Here is a 25,934-nt window from a genome sequence, read left to right on the forward strand (position 1 = left end):
CGCCCCGGCCGCCCTCCCTGACGTCCCCGCAGCCCTGGCTGCTGGCCCGAGCGGGAAGCAGCTGGCGGCGTATCACATTTCCAGGTAAATCCCCACCCCTACCTTCAACCTGGGGAGGGAAGGGGAGGAGATGGGGGCGGCCGCGGAGAAATAGAGCGGAGCTGCTGGGAACGGCGCCGCGCGGAGCAGCCGCTCAGAGGCCTGAAACAGGGCGAGCTGCTGCCCTAGATAAGGCGGCGGGTGGCCTAGTTGGGCCGGCCCTGGAGGTCCGCCGCGGGCGCCTCTCCCGGAGGGGTGGGTTGGCTCCTGGAAGTAGGCTAGGGCCCGTCTATAATCAGCCCGTCCGCTGGATACACACCCCAGGGTCTCCAAAGGGTGAGTACAGCGGGCATCTATTGAGCACTTAATGTGTGTTTTGAGTCCTTTACACGCAAGAATTCATTTTGACCTCAAAACTACCTGTAGGGTAGGAATTATGATGCCCCCCATTTCACAGACAAGAAACTGAAGCGCATACCCGTGAAGGTATTTTAAATGGCCAAGACCAACAACCAGCAAGGGCAGGGCTGGAATCCCACCCAGTTTCGGTGGGACTCCAGGTATCACACAGGCATAGCCTGAGGGGTGGGGGATCTGGCTGCTGCTCTGCATTTCTGTGGGGATCTTTGTTATTATCCCAGAAAGCTAGCTTCCTACACTGCTGTGTGATGGACACATGGCAACTGAGGGAACTGCCCCGCCCAGGACTCAATTTCCCCATCTGTAAATGAGACTGTTAGACGGGCCGCCCCATGGGCTGTGAGAACCCAGGAAACTTCTTTAAAAGTGAAAGGCAAAGCACAGTATAGTTTGATAGATTCATACGTGAACCCCAGGTTGATGTGAAACTCTGCCTCAGTTTCCTTATATATTAAGTGGGGGAGTAGACTAGTGCCTGTCTCCTGTGGTACGTCTTGCAAATTGCTCAGCGCTGTGTAGCTGAGAAGGTGTAGCTTGCAAATTGCTCAGCGATCTGCTGGGTTATATAGTTAGCGCTCCACAGATTACAACTGTGATGCCAAAAACACATTGCTGCCAAAAATAAGCCTTAGGGCAAAAACATCCAGGACCGTGTCACTTCACATCTCCTAACCTCAGTTTCCTCCGTAAGTTGGAAGTATAATAATAGTACCTACCATATCAGTTTTCTCATCTGTAAAATGGGGGTGGTAATAATACCCACTCACACAGTGTCGTGAGGATTAGGTACTTTGCTACATAAGTATTAACTACAGTTGTTGTTATTTTTAACAAATTCCTCATAGCGTTGATTGTTGCCAAGATTAAATGAAATAATGCCGATAATGCACTTATACAGTGCCTTGTCCCAAATATGTGATCAATAAATGACACTGGTTTTGCCACCCCCAGTTCCTCAACAAAGGGACTACATAAACCAGCATGCCCTGCGCCCCCAGTCGGAGCCCCTCCACCCGGCGCCAGCGCGCAGCGTGCCGGGAGTTGCAGTCCTCGCGAGGCAGGTTCCGCCGCGTCCCTGCTTGGGGGAGGAGGTTGGACAGCCGCCCTACCGGTCTTTGAATTTTGCCGCGAAAAGCGCGCGTGGCGGCCCCCGGCTCCGCCCCCCGCAGGACGCGGCGCCGCGTCACCCTGGTAACCGCCTCTCAGCCGCCGCTGATTGGGCTGGGCCGCGGGGGGCGGGCGGGGGACGAGACGCTGGGGCTGCAGCCGGCGCTCGCGCCTGTCAGTCGGGCCGGAGCGGAGCAGCGGGCAGGACTGCTGGGCCGGCGGCTCCGCGGAGAGGCTGCGAGCGCCGGCCGGGGGAGGTGGACAACCGGGCCCGCCGCCTGTGGGACGCGGCGCGCGGCACCCGGGCCTGAGACGAGGCGAGGCGCCGGCGCGCGCCAGGCGGCGCGAGGCTGCGGCCCCGGGAGCCCCCGCGCGCCGCCCGGGGCCATGGGCGCGTGAGAGCCCAGCGCGCGCGGCCCCTGCTGCGGCTCGCGAGCTCGCACACCCGGTGCACAGTCCTCCGAGCCGTCCCCGTGTCCGCCCTGCGCCACTGGGATCGGCTGTTTCTCAGCGCCGAGGCCCCCGAGGCTGCATCCGAGCTTGCGTCGCCCGCTGCCGCCGCCGCTGCTCGCCGGCTTCCCCTCCCCCAACACCCGGGGCTCAGTGCAGGAGGAGGAGGGGCCGGTGCATTCTCGCCGCTGCTCTTTGCAACCTGCGGGGGCCGGTGTATGTCCGGCGAGGAGCCGGGGCCGCTGCGGGTGCGTGCAACCCCCGGAGGAGACAGTCCCCCCACCTCGGGGCGAACAGGGGGCTGCAAGCCGCGGGCGGGCGGGCTAGCGAGAGGAAGCAACAAAGAGAGGCTGCAGCTGGGGCTGGCGAAAGGGGCCGCGGCCGCCGGGCTGCCAGCGCGGGCGGAGAGGGCGCCCTGGGAGCGGCGCGGGCCGAGCTGCAGCCTTGAGCGGGGCCCCGAGGGGAGGCGCAGCGCCGCCCGCCGGACGCGGCGATTACCGGCCCCGGCGAGGATGCGTCGCCTGAGCGCCCGCGCGGCCCCCGTCCGGGGCGGGCGTGACCCCCGCTGAGCGGAGCCCCCCCCCCCACCCGACTTCGGACGGCGCGGGCCGGCGCCCGGATATCCCTCACCGACAGCGCCCCTTCCCACCCGGAGAGAGGCATCGGCCCCCAAGGGGGGCTTCCTCAGGCAGCCTCTGCCACTCCTGCATGGCTGCGACCCACCGAGCGGAGCGTCGTGGTAGCTGAGACCTGGTGCCCTTCGACGGCCTGGCTGATCCGGTGAGTTGTGCAGGGCGGGGTTCTGCGCTGGAGCTGGGGGCATCTGGCGTCCGGGCAGCCGGGATTGGACAGAAGGGGTCCTAGGCTGTTGGGGGTCCTGAAGCAGCGATAACCCTTGCCTGCCCCGTTTCTCCCTCCGAACACAATTTGTTCAGACTGGCCAGCCGACGGGAGTGGAGGTGGGGGGCCCGTTCGGATTCCGCGGGGCCCTGGGCGGGTTGGTTGCCAGAGAGGAAAGGTCACCCCACCCGTAAAGCTAACAAAGATAGCGGCTCTGTCATCCGAAAATTCCCCGGGAACTCCAGTGTCTTGGAAGGGCTGGGGGTGGGGGGGCACCCCGGATGGGAAAACGTTGAGGGTCTCCCGAGCAGCCTCTGAGATCTTCAAGGCAAATCACCTCAGGGGGGGTTTGGGGGTTCCAGAAACGCAGGTGGCTACGTTTGAGGCTTGTGCCCCATGGGGCTAGACCTTAGCAGAGCCCTCGTTCAAATCACGTTCCCACAACTCGCAGGGACGGTAGGTTCCCCACTAGGGGCACGACATGATGTGACGTCAAGTCTCAGTTTCTGATGTCACCGGGGTTGCTGTGGCAACACCACTTGCCTTGACCCAAGGCCAGAGGGGCCAGGGTCGTGGTAACCAGGGGATGCCTTTGCGTAATGGAGGGGTGAAGGCAGACTCCCCCCACCCCCATCATTGCAGTCCTCTGACCTAAATCCTTAGCGCCCCATGAGGTGGGGGAAGGAGGCAGTGCCAGCTGTCCCTGTTGATGCTCCTCCCCCCAAGGACAGGTGTTCAGAGCTTTGCCCATGTAGCCTGGCAGTGCCTGGGGGCTCAGGCCTCCCAGACAGAGCAACTTTCTGTTTTGAAAAGAGATGTTGTAGAAGAGACCTCCCTGAACCCCACCGTGTACCCAGCCGGCAGGCTGAAGTTCCCAGGGTCCCCAGAGAGGTGTGGGTCTCCGGCCCTCCAACAGGCTACTTCTGCTCGGGAAAATGTGGGTGCCCCTCCCCGAGCCAGGGAAGGTGCAGAGGAGCTGCTGCCTGCTGCACCCTCTAGTCCAGGGGCTCCTCATGCTGTTCTATCCCAAGGTGAGGGGCCTTGGCCAACCTGGAACTCCTGACTGCCCCCTGCTCCTTCTGGTATTTGAGAGGATTTCAACAAGCATATTGTGAGGCTGCTTAAGTGAATGGCGGGCAAGTGAGGCCCATCAGTACCAAGGTCTGAATAAACTGTGTCTCTGCCAGGGCACCCCCCAACCAACACACACCCTAGTACTGGCCCTGTTCCCTGCAAAGGCCCAGAGAACCCCCAGCCAGCATCCTGCTGCTGGTTCTGGGATTCGTCTAGGTCCCTTCCAGCAATTACTGCCAGTGTCGGATGCTGGTGAAACTGCTGTGATCACATTTCTAGGAAAAGGTTCGAAAACTGTGTCATTGCTTCAGCAGCGTGGGGCGGGGTAAGAGCAGAGAAAGTGTGTGTTCAGGTCATTAGGAGAAGCCAGGCCCGCGTCTCCGCAGCGAGCATTTTCCCTGCTCTTCTACCAGGCTCTCTAGCTAGATTAACAGGTCAATAAATATCGGTGGAGCTGCTTTTGGGGGCTTGGCAGGGAGATGGTATTTCCAGCTGAAATGGTGTCGTTAAACACACAAGCTTCCAAGGACAGAGGAGCAACAGCAGATTGGGGGAGAGCCGGGAGAGGTGGGCAGAAGGGCTGTTTGCGCTGCCTCTCGAAGCTTCCCAGTTTAGAAACAAACTCGGAGTGCGCGCCAGAGATTCACAAACACAGGCAGTTGGAGGCCCTCCGCCGAGTATTTACACTTCCACAGCCAAGGCAGAGGGAAAGGCTGTCAGAATTGGGCAATTCCTTCTGTTCCCTTCCCTCATCTCCCTGGGCTTGGCAATCAGCGTGCCAGACGATGAGCAGGAGGGAGTGCCAGCTTTCTCAGCATCTCCCTATATGCCAGGCATTTTACACGATCTCAGTTACTCCTTGGAGCGGCTCATATGCTGTGGCCCATTTTATAGATAAATAAACTGAGGCTTAAACAGAGGAAGTGATGGGCTACAGGTGATCAGCCAGGCAGCTGCAGAGGTTCGGCCCTGAATTGCCCTCCTGGCTCCGGAGTCTTTGGGTCTTACCACCTCCTCCCAGGGGGCTGGGGGACACCCCTACTTATTAGACAGGGGTCCCTGCAGGCATCAGAGGCTATCAGCCATGGAAGGGGAGTCTGGCCCCACCAAGATGCTTTGTCCACACTGAAAGGCAGATTTGAATCTTCTTTTCCTATGACCTACAGGTCAGCACTGAGCAGAGTAACAACTTCCGCCGGGCCTTGTGGTCTGTCTGCTTCCCTCACCCCCAGGACTCCTTTCTCCAGCACTAGGGGAAGGAAGGTGTGGCTTGAAACTCACTCCTTGTCATCTGCCCTTCTGGACTTGCTTGGAGGGAGGCGGTGAGGCTGCCCCTGGCCACCCCAGGGACCTTCTTGGGATGTAGACGGGGCAAGGGCAAACTTTAGCAGATGAGGTTCCTGACCCAGCCTGAGGGTCAGGAAGCCCTAGAGGAGAGATGCCACGTGAGTCACGAAGAGGACAAATAGGAATGTGCCAGACAGGAGTGAGAAGACTGTTCTGGGTGGCAGGAGTGGCCCCAGAGCAGCCAGTGATGTGTGTGGGCCCTCATGCCTCATGGGGAAAGAGGCAGCCATGGGTGCTGTGTCCTGGAGCTTCAGGTGGATGGGGAAGGTTTAAGCAGGGCAGAGGATCCAGTGATCTCCCTTGACAAGGACAGTAACCCCGGACATCCCTTCCCATAAGCGTGGAAGAGGTCACCTCAGTTCTGGGAGCAGTCTCCTCTCTGAAGGTTGGCCCTACCCCCACCCCCACTAATCCTTCTCACTTGTCTAATTCCTGTAAGCCGTCCGTCCCTTGTCCCTTCTGAGCCTTAGGGCTGCTCTGGACTAAACCAGAACTGGGCTGGGCTTCTGAACCCCCTTGATGAGAAACTTGAGGCGCCCTGGTGATGGGCAGTGGCTCCTGATTAGGTGCCAGGCTCTGGCGTGGGTTGGGCCTGGATCGTACTCTCAGCCCACCGCTTGCAGGCTGTGTGACCTCGGGTGAGTACCTTTGCCTCTCTGAGCCTCAGTTTACTCATCTGTGAGAAGGAGCGACCATAGCACTCACTGCGCAGGGTCTGGTGAGGATTCAGGGAGGGCCTAGCACAGCACTCAGTATACAGTAAGCACTCAATAAACACAAGTTGTCATGGCTACTGTTAACCTCCTCCTCAGAAGGGAGCCTTGAATGACTCAGTCCCTTGGAGCCAAGGGTTGAAGACCCCATTTGCAGGGAGAGGCCGGAACCCTACCAGCTGCCTCTGCCAGGGGCTTCTCTGTCCACTGAAGCCCCCACCCATCCACCCGGTGAGCACTCGTGGCTCCTTTCTGAGCTTCTGCGGGGGCTGGGACTTGGCCGGGGGTCCCTCCCCAACCTCCCTCCGGCCCCCTCTGCCTTTCTATCCCTCACAAACCGGAGGAAGCCAGCGAAGCAGCTCATATTCATGAACCGTAATTCAATCAGGCGGCGATTCCTCTGGGCTCGGGGCGGGGGTGAGAACGAGGAGGCGCTCACAAAAGGGCCGCTTTATTACCTCCCGCGGGCCGGGAATTGCTGCTCTCCCCCAGCAGCGGCCGGAGCCGCCTTTATTGTGTTAACCCATTTGCGTGTCAAGAGCTATTGTGCGCTTTCTCTGCCTGTGCGTTGCGGGCCGCGGGAGGAGGGCTGCGGTGCCGGCCGGTCACCTCCGCGGGCGCCGCCCGCCGCCCTGATTGGTTGCTAAGTGATTTGCATCCAAGGTAATCACTTTTATCTCAGAAGGATGTCGACTATAATTATAAGCTACTGACATCTTTTGAAATCTGCCTAATGACTATTTTAGTCTGCACGGGCTGGGTGTGGGGAGGGGGATTCTGGAGAGGGTGGAGGCTGGGAAGAGGGATGGATTCCTTCCACCTGGACCCCTGATTGCTTAGTTGAGAAATATCTGAGTACCTACTGCATGCGTCAAACAAAAGATGGGGTCTCTGTGATGGGGGGCTTGCATTCCTGTGGGCAGAGTTAGTGCCACTTCAGAGTTAGGGAAATGGAGGCCCTGGGGAAGGGGCGACCTGCCCAGACCACACAGCCAATATGCAACCACCATCTGGGTCTCTCTGACCCCAAACTCATGCCCTGGCCACTCCAGTGGCCACAGTCAGGAATCTTGTAATCATGCCTGGATACGGGTCACCAGTCTAGTACCTTCTAGAGTCTACATCCTGACCCTAAGAAATGCACGTGCTGGTACCATCCCCATTTTGCAGAGAAGTAGGGGCCCAGAGAAGGTATTATACTTTGCTGCCCTAGGTCACATAGCCAGGGAGTGGCAGAAGTATGAGGTTCCGTGGCAGCCAGAGATGGGAAGGCAGAGGCAGGGTTCCAGCTTCCCTCCTCTTCCCACCCCCTCGTGGTTCCATTCGGTAAAGCCAGGCATTAGGTAAAGACTGAGCGAGGACACTCTCTCGCCCCCGTCCCAGTGGCTAAGTGATAAGGAATCAGACGGCCCACAGCCTCTAGAGGGAGTAAGATGAGTCTGCAGTTAACTTGAATTCTAGACAGGGCCACAGCAGGGCTGGAGGAAGGAAAAAACTGCAGCTGGTCCTGAAGGGCTTCCTGACAAAGGGGGCTGTGCTGTGTGCCTTGAGGACTGAGTGGCTCTGCCTAGCATTCAGTAAATGGGGGTGTCTCCGGCAGATGGAGTTTGGAGACCCAGGAGCATGAGCAGGAATGGCAGGGGGAGCTTATGAGATGGTGGAGGTGAAAGGGAGATAAACTAGGAGGGTGTGCAGGGGCATTGGGTGCTGAGCTAAGGGTGCCGTGAGGCCCAGAGGAAGAGGGAGGCCAGTGAAGGCATCTGAGAGGCAGGGGCCAGTTAAGATCCCGGTGCCTTAGAGGCCAGCAGAGAGCTTGGGAGTTGCAGACGTGGGCTGAAACCCGGTGAGAGAGAGCTCCTGCACTCCCACTGGCTGTGTCCTCAGAGAAATCATTTTACCCCACTGGGCCTCAGTTTCCTCTTTTGTTCAGGAGAGTCACAACAGCTTTCTCATGGGCTTGTGGGTGGGGTGAGCTTGCATGTGCAGAGTGCTTGCCGGGGTTTAGCTGAGCCCCTCAGAGCTGGGTGGGCTGGGCTTGAGTACAGGCCGGGGCCAGTCCTGGCCCCACAGCAAGCCAGCGTCCCAGCCACAGCAGCTGTTTGGGGCCCTGGGAGCTCCTGCTATTGTGCACAGGGCACAGGGGACAAAGGCCTGGGAGGTCAGGGGGTGAGGCTGAGACTGGCTGTGAACAGGCTCCCGGGGACGGGGACTTAATGACGCAGAACTTAATGACCCAGAGTCTGTGGGGAGGGCGGCCTCCCTTGGAGGAGGAGGGAGGTCCAGCCACCAGCTGTCTCCTCCAGGATTCGCTGCCAGGGCACGGGCAGCTGCCTCACAGAGTCAAGGCCTGAGCTTGGCACTGGGGGAGGCAGAGGTGGCAGGGCCTCCCGGCATGAAGTCCCCAGGCCTGAATGCAGGGCTTGGCCCTGCCCCTCGACATCTGTAGATCTCCGTCTCTTCATCTGTGATGGGCCAAGGGACCACCTTAGAGGGCAGCTGTGAGAGTTGGCAGTAACTGATAGCCAATGGGCAGTAAACAGGAACTGCTATTTTTGCTCTTTATCCATCCGTTCATTCAGAGAGCTTCACTGCTCCGGGCCAGGCTCCCTGCCAGGTGCTGGGGACATGAAGATGAACAAGCCCCAGTTGCCCTGAAAGGTGGCGTGTACCGAGGGAGAGGCCTCAAGCACACTAGCTCAGCCACCCAACAAGTGCATGCGGGTTAATCGCCACAATGGAGGAATTCACAGTGTGTGGGCACTGTGCCAGGGGCAGGGGGGCACAGCAGTGAACAAGCCAGACGTGGGCCCTGCCCCGGGCCACCTCCAGTCTCTTAAAGGAAATCAGAGGTGGAAACAATTACTTCTGGCTGGAGTAGCCAGGGAGGGCTCCCTGGAGGTGGTGGCACTTGTAATTGAACACTTTCGCCTATTATGAGATTCACAGGACACTGGTATCTGCTGCGTGCCAGACTGAGCTTCCTGCTTTGGCATTTTGTTCTCTCATTTAATCCTCATATCCCTCTCTGAAAGGTGTTTTTATCCCTGTCATGTGAATGAAGAAACTTAGCCTTGACGATGTAAAGCAGCAGCCCTGGGCCACACGGCAGGCCCACAGAACCCCCTTCATTATCCACACAAGCTTTTGCCTCTTCACTGCCTGTAAGGGTACTGGGCATGGTAGGATCCTTGAGCAGGGGCTGAGGGGACCCTGTTCTGGGCCAGCTGTCTCCTTTATGAGCTTCATAACCTTCAGCAGGTCACCTTCCCCCACCCCTCCCAACCCAGACTCAGCCGCGTCCTTCATAAATGTCAAGGATGGCAAATCTGTGGCAGGCCTGGCTTGCCTTACACCGCTGTGCCCTTGGCAGACATTGCCAATCAATTGCTGCCCTCTTCCCCTGCTGAGTTCTTCCCCTGACCTTGGGTTCCTTCCAGGGCTCTGGGCAGGCAGCGCCAATCAATCAGCAGGGCCTGTGAGCTGAAACCAGTTGCCTGCCTGGCCTCAATGAGCTCAGGGTGCCTCTGGTCCATCTCCATGTGGCTCAGAGGACCAGGGGGACAGCGAGGGATTCTGGGGGATCTCTGTGTATTCAGGTTGTTCTTAAGCCATAAGAGCCTTTTAGGTGGGAGGGTCTGTTACCCTCTTCTAACTCCCACTTGTGTTCATCCGTGCAGATTCTGAGCGCTGACAGTCTGGATGATGATAACAGCATGTATTGAGTTCCTCCTGAGAGCTAGGTCCTTCCTGGGCGCTCTCGCATTCATCATTCTGCAGAACACCTGCAGCAAGCCTCCCTGCATCTCCAGGGAAAATTCTTAACCCATTTTAGAGATGAGGGAACTGAGGCTTGGCTCAGCTAAGCAGAGTAGGGTCATATACTTATTGGGTGGTCGAGCTGACATTCAGACACAGGTGTCAAAGTTCACAGCCTGGGACAGGACTGTGGGTGGCAGGCAGACAGGGAAGCCCTCCCAGAAAAGATGTCATTTATTTGCAGGCTTTAAAGGCTGGTGGGCTTCTGATAGGCAGAGCCAGAAAGGGTGAACTTCAGGGCGGAGGGAACAGCGTGAGAGGCAGCTCAGAGGCAGACAGGAGAGTGTTTACTAAGCGAGCAGTGTGTAGCCAGATGTGGCCACAATGTGGAGAGAGAGGACTGTGGAAGGAGCCAGGGCTGGCCTTGATGTCTGGACTTTGCCTTCCCATAATAGGGAGCTCTGGCAGCTCTTTGAGCAGAGTAACAGTGAGGTCCCATGTAAGAGTACTTATTCAACAGCTCTGTGAACCCCGGGTGAGGTTGCTTGGGGGGGCTACCTTCAGTCTACTAGAAGCGTTGGCCTAGAACAGTGCCTGGTGCACAGTAGGTAGGCATCCAAGAAGTATTGATTGAATGAATGAATGAATTAATGAATACTCCACGGACTGAAATGCTCCTGACCTCTCCAGGGACCCAGCTGCAAGGTGGGGAGAGACCAGAGTCCCCCTCTCCAGGCAGAGTTGAACACCAGGCCTGGCAGTGAGGGGCAGTAGAGGGGGCCAGGCAGGTACCTGGGACAGGGCTTCCCTTTCACCACTCCCCTACCCTGCTGCCTGTCCCCAGGACCCCTCCTAGACCTTCCTGCTGGGCTGTCTGCACCTTTCGAGCCATGCCTGGCGGGCAGTGTGGGCCCAGCGCTTGGGGGGATGAAAGATGAAGGTTCGTGACCATTTTTTAACTCAATAAAGGGAGAGACAAGCTGCAGGCTGCAGGCCGGAGATATAATTAGTTCACAGCAGTGGCGCTTTCTTGATTTAGCTTCTGAGAGAACAAGACAAGGATGTTATACCCAATTAGCAGTAACATCCAGTCGGAGCCTCAATAGGTGAGATAACAAGCTATTTTTATGACTTTTCTTTCCCAGCTTGGAGGGAGCGGGGGAAGGGGGTATCAGGGCCTTATTTCTTTTCATCAGGGAACAATTATTAGCAATCTCAGGATTTCCCAAAGCCAAATGATGCATTTGTTAAGCCAAACATGCAAGTGTCCCAGGGTAGCAGCAGGGGTGGCAAGCTGGCATTTTGAGCCCAGGGTGGGTGAGTGGGAGGAGTGCAGTCCCCTAGCCTCCATTCTGGAAGCCCTCTGAAAAGGTTCCTAAATGCAGACAGCCCATTGGTTGGGCAGGAGAAGCGCAGGCCCTTGAGATATTCTCAGTACCTGCCTTGATTTCCCTACCTGCTTTCAAAGGGACATAAGGAGGCCCGGTCAGTTTCCCTGGGGATGAGGAAGGAGCCAGTTTTGGCCCTTGGCAGCCCTTCTTGGCACCACTGTAGATTCTTTCTGCCAACTAGGCCAGAGGTTCTGGCACCTCAGTCTTGAACCTGCCATTGCACTTTGCCCACCAAACCCCCATTATGGCTTGCCCCACCCAGCCACCCTCCTTATGTCCTGGGTCCCAGGCCCAGTCCCTGGTGGGGGCATACTGGTGATTAGCTCCTTTCTCTCCACCATCATTACCCCTGCAGTCAGGGCACCCAGCACTGGCCAAGTCCCTACTGGGCAGGGAAGCCCTGCCAAGCCCCACCCCAGCTGCCTGGCTGTGCTCCCACTCCTGGCGAAGGCTGGGGGATGCCCGGAGAGGGAGCTGGCAGGGCTGCTGTGACGCCCCATCGGCCCGGGCCCCAAGCCCAGAGCAGGGTCCTGGGCCTCTGCCCCTCCTGCTGAATTCTTGCCCCGCCCTATCCCGCGTCCTGTCTTCCTGTCAGCGTGGAGCTCCCCACTCCCGGTTCAGACAACTGACAAATCCAGCCATGCAAAGTGGGAGTTTAATTGCAAACAGTTTTTATGGATCATGGGCCCATCTGTGCCACCATATGCAAAAGAGAAAAAAAAATCCCCCTTTTTTTTCTCCCCACCCCACAAACTAACTCCAAAAGAAACAATTGCCAAGGTTTTTCTGGCTGGAACCAAGCACAGAGCTGTGACCCATCCCCAGGGGCTTCCTGCAGGGTGGTCCTGGCAAGGCCAGATAGGGCAGAGATGAGAGGATCCCAGGGGACCCACCCAGAAGTTGAGATCTGACTGCAGAGAGGCTGGGACAGCCTCAGCAAACTGCTGGCAGCTCCTGAACCCACTGAGATCTCTCGCAGCTCTGGGCCTTGGCACGCGCCGTGCTACGGTTCAAGTACCAGGTCCTGGCCTTTTCCAGCTACCTGGCTGACGCTGTATGCATGGCCTGTGAGACAGGGCTTGGTGTGCAATGGGCACTGCACAATGTTCATGGAAACGTGTGAAAGAACCATGTCACGGGACCCCAAGGACGAGGCGCCTCCTGTCCCCTTTCTACCCAAGAAACGCAACTCCAGGAGGATGGGGCTGACCAGGCCTCACAGACTCCCTTCTTCCCAGAGGTGCCTCTTGCCCTGGTGCCCAGCCTGGCTCTGCAGATGAATGCCACCCAAGATGGAAAGGACACTGGGCGCCAGCAGCCCGCCTCCTGAGGCCCTCAGATGAGGCTTCCCCCAGGGCCTGTGTGAGCTTCTGAGAGGACTCACCTGAAGCAACCTGCCAGGGTTCGATTCCTATGCCACCCCATCCCAGCTGGGTCACTTCAGACTGTTGGTCCTCCTTCTCTGTGCCTCAGTTTCTCCCTCTGTAAAATGGGGGTGCTGGATGTAAAGTGCTTCTCTGCTTGTCATCTCTCTTCCCTTATGAGGTGGGGGTAGGGATCCTTTGCTTTGCACACTAATGTCTTCCCAAGTTTCTAATCGGGACACCCAATGTTGAATGAATGAATGAACGAGTGAGTGAAGGAATGCATGAGGGAGGTATTTGGAGGACTTTCCAGAGAGAAAACGAGACACAGACACTTGGCTTGCCAGGAATTCAGGAGTTGTATTCCCTTTCTCGTTGGCATCCGAAACCACCCTGCGATCTGTGGGAATGATGAACTCCATTCTACAGGTGAGGGAAACTGAGGCTCGGAGAGATTGAGGGACTCTCCCAAGGCAGCTGAAAAGAGGCCAGAGCTGGGACTGGAACCCTGGGCTGAGCAACTCCAGCTGGCCAACTCCTTGCCCCTCAGGTGAGGAGAGTCTGGCCCAGAGCTGGGAAGGAGCTTAGCCGAGGTTACACAGCAAGAAAATAGCAGCCAGCATTTGTGGGGCACTTCCTACCCCCATTTTACAGATGAGGAAACCGAGGTACTCCAGCCTTAGAGCCAGGCCAGCCAAGTCCTGCTTGCTCTTTCCTCCTCTCCCTCCCCTGGGTCTGCACCCTGTGGGTTCCCCATGTGCCTTACCAACTGTGTGTGCCGGCAGCCAGGCCCAGAGCGGGGGTTCCAGTGCCCAAGGCTGGGCACCTTGCACAGCCCTCTTGCAGCAGGTAGCAGGGGAAAGTGGGACCCAGGAAACATCCCCCTTTCCTGGGACCTAGGTGAGACCAGGCCAGGCACCAGGCAGCCCATTCCCCGCCTGTAGTGATCACCAGCTCCCATTGTAATCATTAAAACTATTAGAAGGAAACGTTCGCTTGAAGCAAATGTCAGGCGCCGAGTTGTGCTTTGTAAACGCTCACAATTAATGCCAATCAGGCCCGGAAAAAAGCCGGCCCGGAATCCTGTCTGTTTCGTCTCATTTGTCAGCTGGTGCTGCTCCATGTTGCACATTTTCATACAATTGCTATAAACATAAAAGGGAAACTCCACAGTGTTCCCAGGCGCCCGGATGGTGCGCGCCGGCTTAATTACTTGGTATTCTGCTGTTCACTTGGCCGCCCTGAGCTGGTGGGAGGGAGAAAGGGGGACTTTGTATGGCAGGGCGAGGGTTCCTGGGGGTCAGCCAGGGAGATGGGTCAGGCTGCTGGCCTGGGCCTCCTGCCTCGTCCTCTGCAGGCCGCGTGACCCACAAGCTGAGCTGGGAAACAAGAAAAAATTGCTTAAAAAAAAAAAAAAAAGTTGGCAAAACCTTCAAGCAGAAAAGGGGTTCAGAGTCCACCAGACTTGGTTTCAAATCCCTATTCCTTCTCCTAGAATGATTCATCAGGTTTATGGTCCACCTCCTGCTTGCCAAGCACGGGGCCTCAGTTTTTCTCATCTGTGAGTTGAGGGTGACAGCCCAGCGGTCAGGATTTCAAGACTGCTGGGGCCTGGGGGCATCATGGTTTGGTTTTGTTTTCCCATTTGGTTGCTGCGCAGACCCTGTGAGGTTGAGCTGCTTAGCAGAGGGTGAGGCCAGAGTCCTACAGCAGGAAGTGGTGGAACCAGGATTTGGCCCCGAATCACTGACTATGGAGCCTATAACTGTTGTACCATCCTCCCGCACCCACCCCGGGCAGCCACGGGGCTGAGAAAAGATGTAATGTCTACAGGTCCTAGCACACAGTAGGTGTTTGGTAAACAGTGGCTGATGTCTACCCACTGCCTGGAAATGGGTCAGGAGCAGCGGGGGGCTCAGGCCTGGCCTGATGGTCAGAATCAACAGATGTAGACCTTGCTGGGTGGAGGGTGAGAATGGAGTGGTCTAGAAGCAGGTGCCGTTCCCCCTTCCTCAGGACCTGGGTCCTCTTGGCTTCCAGGGCAGGACTGAGGAAGGAGATGCTGAGAACATGCCTGGCCAGGCCCCAGGGGACTCCCGCCCACCCCCATCTACTCTTGCCTTGCACCTGGCTCTGAGGTGCTGGGTGTGGTTGCGCACCAGGCCCCATGTTGTCTCACGAGACCTCTGACAGACCAGAAAGTTGGGTGTGCAATCATGATGGTCTCCATTGTACAGATGAGGAAGCAGAGGTCCAGGCTAACCCAAGGTGACTGGGCTGGGAGGTGGGGATGCTGGAGACAGCTCCTGCCCAGTTTCCTCGATCCCAAGTCTCTTGTGCCTCCTTAGCCCCCTCCCTGTACAGACTGTATGCGGCCCTGCCACACCTTCCATGCCCTCCTCAGGGCCCTTTTGAACTCTCCAACTCTGTGGTCAGGGTCTTCTGAGGCCAGGCTGGGGACACACCGGCCTTTGTGTGAGCTTGAGCCGGGCCGGGCGGCCAGCAGAGTGGGGAGAGGGCAGTGCAGCCTGGCCGGCCAGGGACAAATGCTCAGAGTGGGAATAGAGGCCCCTTTGTATGCCTCTCGGAGGGGGAGGGGGTGCTGCCAGCTGCCACCCCATGTGACTGTGGAGGCCTGAGCCCTCCACAGAGGTTTGGCCGACACCTCCAGGGGACCGGCCAGGGAGCCTGTCATCATCAGCTCTGCCTCCTCCTCTCACTATTTTGTGTCTTCCTCTTGTTTCCTGGGGGTCCTTGGCTGCTAGAGGAGCCACAGGCAGCCATTAACATGGATTGCTGTGGGCCTGCTGTGTGCCAGCCCTGAACCTGGCGCTCCACCCACCCTTCACACAAGGGGCAGTAGTCTCATGTTTTAGAGGAAGACACTGAGGTTCAGGGAGGACAGGTGACTGGCCATGCTGGCACGTGGTCATGGGGTGGGGATGTGGCCAACTCCAAAGCTTTCTCTGTCTGTGGAGTTGCCCTTTGTGTCATGCCCCGGGGGTCCAGGTTTGCAACTCAGGGTGCTCATTCCCCAGGGTGGGCTGGGGGAAGAGCAGAGATAGGTGCTGGGGACAGGGCCTCCAGGTTACCCCACCACCAAAGTCCTGGGCAGAAGCCAGCAGGAAGTCTTCAGATGTCTCTGTCCCCTGGGTGGACACTGAGTGTCCGTCCCGTCCCTCAATCGTCACCGGACTCTGGGCTGGTGGCTGCAGGGCGTTCGTGAACAAGCCCAGGGCCCTGTTGAGGGCTACCATCCTGTTCAACCTGCTCCAAGCCTCGATCTCCTTAACTGGGAAATGGAAATGAAAGAGAACCCGCGCGAGGGGCACTGGGGGATGTAGTGCCAGGACCTGGGTAAAGTGCTAAGCTTGGTACCTGAGCACACTCGGCCCGCACACGCGTAGGCTGGGGTTTCCCAGCATTCCTGCTGCCTCCTGGGATGGGGAGAATATGAGCTACAGCAGTGGGTGGGTGGTGGGTGTTGAAGTCCCTCTCAGGAGCATAAGCATGCACCAGGGACTGTCCCACTGGGTCCCTGCCACAGCCCAGTTTACATGTAAACAATGTGAGGATCAGAGCTAAGGTGACTCATCAGGGATCCCAGGGTCCCAAAGAGACAACACGGGGATTGTGGCTTCTGGTGAGGCCCAGCCCTTAGTCTCTTCCTAATCCCCACTTAGCCTAGTCGGTAGCAGTCCACTGTAGACACGGAGTCCCTTTTGTATGAACCCAGCCCTGTGGGAGAGCAGAGCCACACAGGATGAAGGCCACTTGGCCTCCTGCAGCATATTCCAGCCACCTGGGATGAGCTTGCACCTGCCAGGCGGTGCCTTCCTCTGTGCCTTTGCTCAGGCTGGGGCATCTGCCAGGTGTACCCTCACCGTCCCTTGCCCCAGCACACACACGTTCATGTACCCACATGTGTGCCTTCTCTGCAGGGCTAAGGGTCTGGTACCTGCTCACCTCCAGAGCCCCACCCAAGCCTTTTTCACCTCTCTCCCACCTCTTCGTGCACAGTGTGGCACATGGTAGGCGTTCAGTGAGGTCGGAACCAAAGATCCAGTCCAGCCCTCAGAGACCTGGTTCCCACCTAGCAGGAGAGACAGATACAAACAGGTCAGTGACAGGGCTACACGTCCAAGGATGGAGTCAAGTGTGGGATGCCCACAGAGCAGGGAGCTCCCGTCCCGTCTCTAAGACTAACCGAACCCCTACTACGCTCCTGAAAACTCTGCCATCTCCTTTCAGTCCTCCCAGGACGAGGCAGTGGGGTTACAGGTGAAAAAAGAGGCTCAGACAGCCAGATATTGACAGGTCACATGGCTGCCCAGGGCACCTTGGCCATTCCAACTCCAAAGCCCCACGCCTTCTCCAGGGAGGAAAACTCAGGTACCCGGGGACCACGCAGGTAACATGAGGAGCAAAGCCACTGCAGCCACCCTCAGGACACATCAGCCCAGGGGTTCCAGCACTGCCAGGTTTGGGTTTTTCCTCCAAGAGAACACAGACAGTAAGAATTTTAGGTAGAATTCTAGTTTTTATTTTTCTTTTGGACATTGGCAAACACATCACAAGTGTTTTAATGCAGCGAACAGGGCAAAGAAAAAAGGTGTGGGCAGATTTGCGCCCTTTAATGACCCTGTATTGTCTGGGTGAGGAGCATGCTGGGGGTGGGTCTCAGGATGGCTTGCCTTCCCCATCCCCGGCCAGCAAGAGCCCCTGGAACCCAGTGGCATCTCCCCGAGCCCCTCAAGACACCCCCAGCCACCGCCTTCGCTCCCAGAGGCAGGAGGCAGGGCCCGAGCCCCACGAGGGCACCACCCAAATAGCTATAATCAGCAGCCTCGCCAAGACTTCAAACTCACCCAATTATCCTGCGAGGGAAAAAAACCACAAAATGAAAACAAATTAACATGTTTGCATAGAAGCCGCTGCAGCAACACACACAGACGCGCGCACGCATGCACATGCTGGCGCATGCCCCAGCAAGGCTGGGAGACGCCGCCGCCACCTCCGCTCTCCGGGCCTGGCACCCACCTGGACCAAAATACGGGAGCAGGCCTAGCGGCCAGCTTGTCCCCAAACCTGACTGGGCACTGATTCCCTCTACCAGCTTTCAGTTTTTCATCTTTTCAATTTAATAAACACATTCAATTCATTGTGTGCCAAAAATTCCACTGCACCAATCTGTGAGGTAGGTATATTATGAGCCTCTTTCTACAGATGGGACAGCTGAAGCACAGAGAGGTTAGTTGCCCTGCCTGAGGCTGCACAGCTAGCACGTAGGGGAGCCAGCTGGGGATTGAACCCAGACAGGCCACTTCCAAAGTCCCTGCCATGACCACTGCGCCTTCTCTGTGGCTCCATCTTGCCTGTGGGTGGTGTGCCAAGGCCTCAGTCTGCCTTCGAGGCCCCTCCTAACCCCTCCAGCCTGCGTCCACTCTTCCCTTGCCCACGCCACCCAAACAGCCCACTCTTACCCTACAGGCTGGCTCTCCTCAGGCTGAGGGGCTGTTGGTGTGATGATGATTACTATGGAGCCAGGTGAATGTGGATTCAAATCCCTGCTCCACCAGTTTCTCACCAGATGGCTTTGGGCATGTAGCTTTGCTTCTCTGTGCCTCAGGTCCCCCCCCCTACTAAAATGGGATAACCAAGGAGGTGAGGAAGATTCTGCAGGCGAGTGGCTACCTGCAAGGTACTACCTCTGGCGCCTGCCCAGGGGTGAGAGGGTTCCTCCAGCTCACACCGTTCATTTAGTGCCACAAGGCCCACCTCATCAGACTCACCGAACCCCTGTTGGTGCCTTTGGGCTCCATGCCAGGCGCCGCACTTGCCCTCAGGACACACAGACAAGGAGCTCAGATACTCCTTTTTCTGGGAAACAGCCTGTCCTTGGAAGGACCCCTCTTCTGTGGGCCCCCTGAAGCTCTGTCTGACCCGGGATTGGGGTTGCGTGGGCGTGTGTCTGATCATCTTGGCCGTGTTTGATTTTTCTCTGGGCTCCTGCAGCTTGGCACACCACAGGTGCTCAGGCAGGGTTTGGTGACTGCACTCGTTGGAGCATCTCCTCTCACTCTCAAGGCACATTTGGGGCCTTGTGCCTGGTATTAAAGGATAAACTGGGGTTCAAGGATCCCCGGCCGCCTCCCCTGCTGCTTTGTGACCGCGGGCAAATCGCTTCACCCCTCTGAGCCCGTCACTGTCATCTCCTGGGGTGAGAGCTGGGCGGGCAGTTCACGAGTGCTACACTGCACGTGTTCATCACCACTTCATCCTCACGACGGCTGGTGAGGAAAGTGTGGTTTCTACTTCCATGATTCATATGGAGAAACTGAGTCCCCAAGGGACTTGGTGGCTTACTCAAGACCGCCCTGCTAGTGAATAGCAGAGCCAGGGTTCAAACTGAGTTCTGGGTTTTTGCCTTAGCTGAGGTGCTGTTTCGCCCTTCCTAGACACTGTCTGTCAGGAGCCAGACGGGCAGTGCCTTGTGGGTCTGGAGAATGAGGGCTACTAGGATGCTGTGGTGGTGGCGGGAGGGGTAGCTTAACTGGCTGCAGGATCACCCCTTTGGCATGCTGGGGAGGTGACCCAGCACCTATCCCAGGAGCAGCTGGTCCTGTGGGACATTGGGTGCCCACTCGGAATCCAGCCCTCCCACAGCACAGCCATGCCCTGGGCTTTAGAGTCCAGCAGACCTAGTTCGCATCCTGACCCCACTAGGTGCAAATCCTGTTCCTCTCGGAGCCTCTGCCCCTGCTGGAGAATGGGAGGCATGGATGTATTCACACTCAAGAGAAGGGCTTCCAGCTCCATGTGAGCTGAGGCGTGGCACCTGGCACACAGTTGCTGCTCAGTGGAGCCACCCCCTGCCCAGACCTTCTGCAGGAGCGGCCTCTCCCTTATCCATGGAGCCCTGGAGCCTCCATGACACAGGCTGGGGGTGGGGCTTGTGTTGCCTGGTGGGTGACGCTGGGCCCAGAGGAGGCTCTTGCCCCTTCGCTGCTAGCCCTGCCCCTCTGCTCTCTGAGGCCTGGGTGTTCTGGGTGTGTGGAGGGGTTTGTTGGGTTGAGGCGGCAAACTGCAGGGAAAAGAGCGGGGAGAGACCCTGGAATGTGAACCTGGACCCTGCAGGGAGTGTGGGAAATAAAGGTCCCAGCCCAGCTCTCTGTCTGTTCAGGTGGGATTTATTGAGCATCTACTGGCCTTGGAGCAGAAAGAGACCAGAGACCACAGCCTTCTCACTGCTGTACACCCTGGGCAAGCCACACAGTCTGTGGACACAGCCTTCTCACTCAGGGCTGTGGTCACATCACAGTACGAGGATGTTTGTTACTCGGTGGTTGAGAGTGCAGGTCTAGAGCCCCCCCCCCCACCAACCCCTGGGGGTAGGGCAAGGGCCACGTCCAGTGGTCATCGTGAAGCTGTGTACAACCCCCTCACACCTATGCTTCTGAGGCTCTGAGTGCAGAGGCTGAGGGCTGGGTGGGAGGAGGTTCTTTCCCCCTCATTACGAAAATCATGTTCATCTTTTAGTATTTGGAAATAAGTCTGACAAAGAAAAATTCAGCCGACATCTAACTGGCCAGAACTAACACTTGGTCCCATGTGGGAACATTCTGCCCAGGTGCTGGGCATTCGGGGAGTGTCTGGCCCCAGGAAGGGCTGCTCTGTGCTAAGCCTATCCTGGGCTACTGGGTGTCACCTGCCCGCCCGCCTGCCTGCCCAGCAGCCCATTGTCTGGCATGTGGGGGCGCGGAGCAGCCGTTGTTCTGCGCACATCTGATCCCGTCTTTTCCACATCAGATCATTTGTAACCGTCACCAGGCAATCGGGCCCATTGCTGATTCCATCTCGGCTTTGTGCTGTCACAGCCGTTTTTCTGCGCCGGGCTGATTTTGAAAGGAGACCCATCCTCTGGGCCCACTTTTCAGAAGGAGGGGAGGTGGGTGGGGGGAGCTGTGTGTGTGTGTGTGTGTGTGTGTGTGTGTGTGTATATGCAGGACACATTCCCCACACACATGTATACACACACAAACATTCCACTGCTACATCTCATCACCTAGAGTAGAATTTGGAATAAGGTAGATGGATAAGGGCCTCAGGCCAGGCCCGTTATCCCCACCTCTGTCCCTGACCACCTGCCAGAGAGTGCCTACTGTGTGCCCCATCGTGCAGACACAGTAGAACCTGCACTCTGGTGGAAGAGACAGGCACTAACCACTCATCAAGATAATTTCGGAGCAGTCATGACAGTGAAGGAACTGCTGTGGTGACGGGACAGTGGCCAGGGCAGAAGGTTGCCAGCTTGACCAGGTGGTCAAGGAGGGTCTCTCAGAGGAGGTGATGTTTGAGCTGAGGTGTGAATGGGAAACGGAGCTGGCATGGAGAGTGGGGGAGGGGTGTGCACTGGGGACAGTGTGGTGTTGCACTGTCCACAGGTGGCATTGAGCATTTGCAGTGAGACAAGTCTGAACTGAACTGAGATGTCCTATTGGCGTAAAATTCATCCCAGGTTTCAAAGACTTAGAATAAAAATAAGAACATAAAATATCTCAGGAATTAATTTTAATATCGATTACACATTGAAGTGATACTATTTTGGATCTATTGGGTGAAATAAAATATATTATTAAATTTAATTTCCTCTGTTACTGCTAGAAAATTTACAAGTACATATGAGGCTCCTGTTATTACATATTTCTGTCAGACAGCAGTGGTGTAGGGTATTTAGGTTGAGGGAAAACCGTAAGTGCAAAGGCCCTGGGGTGGGGCCGGTGTTGGCCTGTGAGAGGACCAGAAAGAAAGCCAGTGTGTCTGAGCAGAATCAGCACGGGACAGGGACAGTGCAGATACACATCGGGAAAGGGATTCACACACGTCCTTCAAGGATGTTGTTAGAAATGCCACGGAAGACTGGCGGAATGGCTCATACCTATAATTCCAGCACTTAGGGAGGCTGGGGTAAGAAGATTGCTTGAGGCCAGGAATTCGAGACCAGCTTGGGCAACATAGCGAGATCCCATGTCTACAAAAAATAATGAGCTGGGTGGGGTGGTGCCAGACTGTAGTCCCAGCTGCTTGAGAGGCTGAGGCAGGAGGATCACTTGAGCCCAGGAGTGAGCTGCAGTGAGCCATGATCATGCCACCGTACCCCAGCCTGGGTGACAGGGCAAGACCCCATCTCTAAAAAAGAAACAAAATGCCACGGAAGCCAGTAAGTGAGCTCTAAGCAGGAGAGATGTGTGCTACACACAGGAAGGCTTGGTCTGGCTCCCATGGGGTAGAGATTGGTGGCAGGGGAACGATGGGGCACAGGGACGGGCAGGAATCTGTTGTAGAAGAGTCACTGCCGGGACCTGCTGGTGAATTGGCTTCACCGGATCTGGCTCTGCAGAAAGCTCACTGCTTCCTTGGCTCCTGGATTTCCAAGCCGCTGGGGCTTCCTGTCTCTCCCCACGACCCGTCTCCACCTCCCCAGCAGCTGTTCCCTGTCATGTCAGTGCATTTACAATGAGCGCCAGTCTCCTGTCTCCAGGTGGTCAGAGGTTGAAATCCCTTTTGAAAAGTTCTTTAAAAAAAAAAAAGAAAAGAAAAAAAGAAGTGATGCTAGTTCATTGTGGAAAAATTAGAGATACAGAGAAGCACAAAGAAGAAAAAGAAAATTCCCCAGAGTTAACCATCAGTCGCTAGGCTATGACGGGGAGGGGGTTGAACCCAGGCGGTCTGGCTCCAGCACTTTCTAAATCAGAGTGCCTGTGGCCGGATGACATGGAGGGAGCTCCCTGACCATAGGAGGAGTTAGAGACATGACGCCCCTCTACCCTCACTCACAGAAGAGGTGGAAAGCTGGAGACTAGTCCACATATAGGTGGTGAGTGGCGTTTGACTCTTGGAGATTTAAATAAAACAAATATTGAGAGAGCTCATGAACTCTGGGATGTGGAGTGATGGCGCTGTCATTTGGGCCGAGTGTCCTGTCCTGTTTCCTAACCCCTGCCTCGAAGGCTCCGTTCATATCTGCCCCAGCCTGACCCCCAGAAGCATCTACTGATCTTAGCATTGGGCTAAAAGCTAAGGCCAGCCCCTGCCTGTCACTTTTGTCCACTCTCCTCCCCTGACCTGGGCCACTCTCATCTTTTAAACACTCTTGGGCCATTCTTGCACACAGACCCGGTCTTCTTCCTCCCCGTCCCTTGCGACCTGAATCCTCAAACCCGTCTGGCCCAGGCCACCCTCTTCCGTGGGACTTTCTTGCCTGCTCCACCAACCAACCAGCCCCGTGGCCCTGGATAGCTCCTTTCCCTCTCTGTTTCCTTGTGGGTACAGCGCCAATCATCTCTTTCTCCCGGTTGTGGCGTAGGTTACGTGAGGTGATGTCTGTAAAGTACTGAGCCCATGGAGAACACTAAAAATAAAAGCTAGCTCTTATTATTGCTCTTACTATTAGATTTTTCTCCTTCCCTGTTGCCTGCTTTAACCCTGAACTGTGGGTGCAGGGACTGGGGGAATAGGTAGGAGGAAGGCTGGAGATACCGGGCCCCTCCCATCTCCACTGTGGGTCCTACCTTTGCCCGTTGCACACAGTGTTCCATTTTCCGGGATCCCAGTGTCATCTGGTGGCATCCCTCCTTCCCTCTTTTGGTCTCCATTTCCATGTTTTTCTCCAGAGAGATTCTAGGACCACCTCTAAAAAAAAAAACTGGGCGGGGGGCTTTCGGCTGAGCTCCCAGCCCCATTATGGCATCGTAGTACTGAAGCTGTTCAGTATCAATTCTCAGATCTCCCCACTCCCTCTTTGCTGGAAGGTGACGATGGAGTCTTACTTGACTGACAATTTTAATTAAAGAGCCAAGGCTGGAACTGGGAGAACAGAGGCTCAGCCTGCCCCTGCTCCAAACTTCGCACCTTGGGATCTCTGGCTCTCCGGAAAGAGTAAAACTGCCCCTCAGAGGTCTGTGGCTCTGGGAGAGGGCCAGCCAGGCCCGTTGCCAGTGGCAATGACTGCCCCTTCTCCCAGCACCTTCTCTGAGTCCCTGTCCTGAACCAGCACTAGTGCAGAGGAAACAGATCTCCCCGCCGTGAGGTTGGTGGGGGGTCCCTGCCTGGCCCTGCATAGATGAGGTGCTCTCAATGACTCACCAGGAGGGTTTGCTCTCCAGCAGCCTGGAGCTCCTTCATGTTCTCTATTTGCTCCTCTCTCAAGTCTCCATGTGGTGGCCTGTGCAGTCCCTTCTGTGGAATCCTCCCCTTTCGCTGGCTTTTTCCTGCTTACCTGTTAATAACAACTGTAAACAGTGCTAACAACGGGTACCACTTAGGCAGCTACCACAAGGACCCTGGCACTTTGTTGTAAGGAATTAACCCCTTTTGCAGATGCGGAAACTGCGGCTCAGAGAGGAGGGAGGGATTTGCCCAAGCTCACAGAGTTAAGTTATAAAGCTCACACATCCGGATGTGAAGTTGGGGACAGACACTGTCTGAGGCAGCTGGTGTGTCCTTCCATCTTGACCCTCCCACCACCAGGCCAGGTAGGGTGACCCCATCATGGCCACCGCTTGTCTCCCTGCCTTGTGATTACCCCTCTGATGCCTCCCATCCACTCAGGGTCTGTCACTACCCCAGCATCTAGCACAGGGCCTGGCCTGGCACATAGTTGGTGCTTAATCTGTCATGCCATCCCCAGTGGTTGGAGTGCTGACGGACGCACATTGCAGTTGTCAGTTCCCATGGCGACTGACATCACTACGCTCTCAGGCTGTGCCCTGCCCCTTTCTCCAGGGCTCCTGCGCCGGGAGCTGGCCGTGGTGCTGACAGGCCCAGGAATGGCCACCCACCCCCAGACCCCAGCCCTGTGTCCCAGTAGGACACTTCCTGAGGCCCGCCCTGCCCCGACTCGCCAGGACAGCCTCTTGCCCATCCTTTGTTCAGGAGACATTTTCCTGAGGGCCCCTGTGCTCAGCTATAGCACCTTGAACCCATAGAGGAAGGATCAAGGAGAGCCACATGGGACTCCAGTCATTTGATGATTCATCAAACATTTATTATGCACCTTGTATGTCTTGGAGAAGCCCTCAGGAACCTGGACTCCAATTGAAGGTCGAGTAGAGTTTTAAGGGGTAGAGAGCCAGGAAGAATTGCTCAAAAGCCCTTTCTGGCTCTTGGGATTGCATGGGCAAAAGCCTGCAAGCGTGCCGGTGAGAGGCTTGTGCAGAGGGAAGCCCACCTCAGGATTCTGGCTGCCAGCCAGAACTGGTGATTGTCACTTTACTTTTTGGTCTCCCCTTTGGCTCAGAACTACTGGCATCTCTGGCTCCAGTGCCCAGCCCAGAACCAGGCACAATGGAGGGGTGTTGGAGCCAGGCAGGGGATTGGCATCTTTGTCCTGGGAACCAAAGAGCCAGGTATGCTCTGTGACCAGATTCGCAGCATTTTAGAGAGCCCCTGGCCTGCTGGTGGGCAGGGGGTGGATACAGTGGTAATCCTGGCAGAAGATGAGGCCTCTTATTCAAGGGGACAGTCCCTCCCCAACCCCAACCTTAAAAAAAAAGTAAAAATCCCCTTCTGGTGCTGAGGCCCAAATGGCAGTGGGAAATAATCACTTTTCACAGGCCCCTTATCCACAGCCAAGCCCTGTGCCAGTTTAATCAGCAGTGCCGGTGTGACTTGAAGAATCCCCGGCTTGAGAGATCAGGAGAGGGGTTAAAGAAAATTACCCTCGCCTCCTCCATGCTAATGTAATCTCTAACCAGATCTGCCTAGCCGCAGCTCAAATTGCTTTTTAGATTAACATTTAATTATTAACAGGGTCCCTTGGAAGGCCTCCGGCTCAGAACAGAGATGGGGGAGGGAGCTGCAGGAGGGAGGTGGGGATGGGCTTCCACTCTGGCTGCCTTGCTGAGACAAGTGGGATGGGAGAGAGAGGAAGGAGCAAGGGAGAGGGGTCAGGAAGGGAGACAGAAAGCAGGAAGGAGAAGGGAGGCATCAGGACAGGAGGCAGATGGAGCTAGGGACAGGGATGTAGACAGAGGAGAGGAAAGAGATAGACAGTGGATCTTCCTATCGTGGGATCCCCACAGGGGGTTGGGGGAAGCTTGCACCTAGATTCCTGAGGACATTCCTGGGCTGGGCAAGGGTCCCTCCACTCTTCTGGCCAGAAGCAGGTTTACTGCCCCTCGCTATTTAGAGAGGACTGGACTTTCTGGGGCTTTCTTCTTGTTCAGCTCATGGTGCTAGGGACCAACACAGAGAAGTGACCCATTTAGGGCCACATCGCCAGGGTCTGACCCCAGTATTCCCAGTCCAGCATTCATTCTCTTCCCTGGGCCCTGGGCCTCCCACCACCACTTCAGGCTCCTGTCTGCCTTTGGGGCAGGCTGCGTGGCCAGGCAGCGTGAAGAGACTTGAATTACAGCCAAAGGGATGGAGGT

At 56.6% G+C, this 25,934-nt stretch overlaps 1 protein-coding gene and 1 long non-coding RNA gene across 3 annotated transcripts in view; one reads left to right on the plus strand and one right to left on the minus strand.

Annotated features, from left to right (window-relative positions):
• The first annotated feature begins 1,743 nt into the window (after positions 1–1,743).
• FAM222A (family with sequence similarity 222 member A) overlaps positions 1,744–25,934 on the plus strand; it is a 55,874-nt gene continuing 31,683 nt past the window's right edge. Inside the window, exon 1 of the mRNA XM_005572201.4 lies at positions 1,744–2,796. The gene's annotated coding sequence lies outside the window, so the exon portion shown is untranslated. The remainder of the gene's footprint in view (positions 2,797–25,934) is intronic.
• The window catches only part of LOC135966329 (uncharacterized), a 39,526-nt gene continuing 34,647 nt past the window's right edge, over positions 21,056–25,934 (minus strand). Inside the window, exons 2-3 of one of the 2 annotated variants that reach the window (XR_010579587.2) lie at positions 23,073–23,206; positions 21,056–22,075 (exon numbers count right to left, since the gene is read on the minus strand). This is a non-coding gene — a long non-coding RNA (uncharacterized lncRNA). Of the gene's footprint in view, positions 22,076–23,072; positions 23,226–25,934 lie in introns of both variants that reach the window. The other variant, XR_010579586.2, reaches the window with a different exon arrangement.

The sequence above is a fragment of the Macaca fascicularis genome, chromosome 11 (genome assembly GCF_037993035.2).
Source record: "Macaca fascicularis isolate 582-1 chromosome 11, T2T-MFA8v1.1".
Classification (NCBI taxonomy): Eukaryota; Metazoa; Chordata; class Mammalia; order Primates; family Cercopithecidae; genus Macaca; species Macaca fascicularis.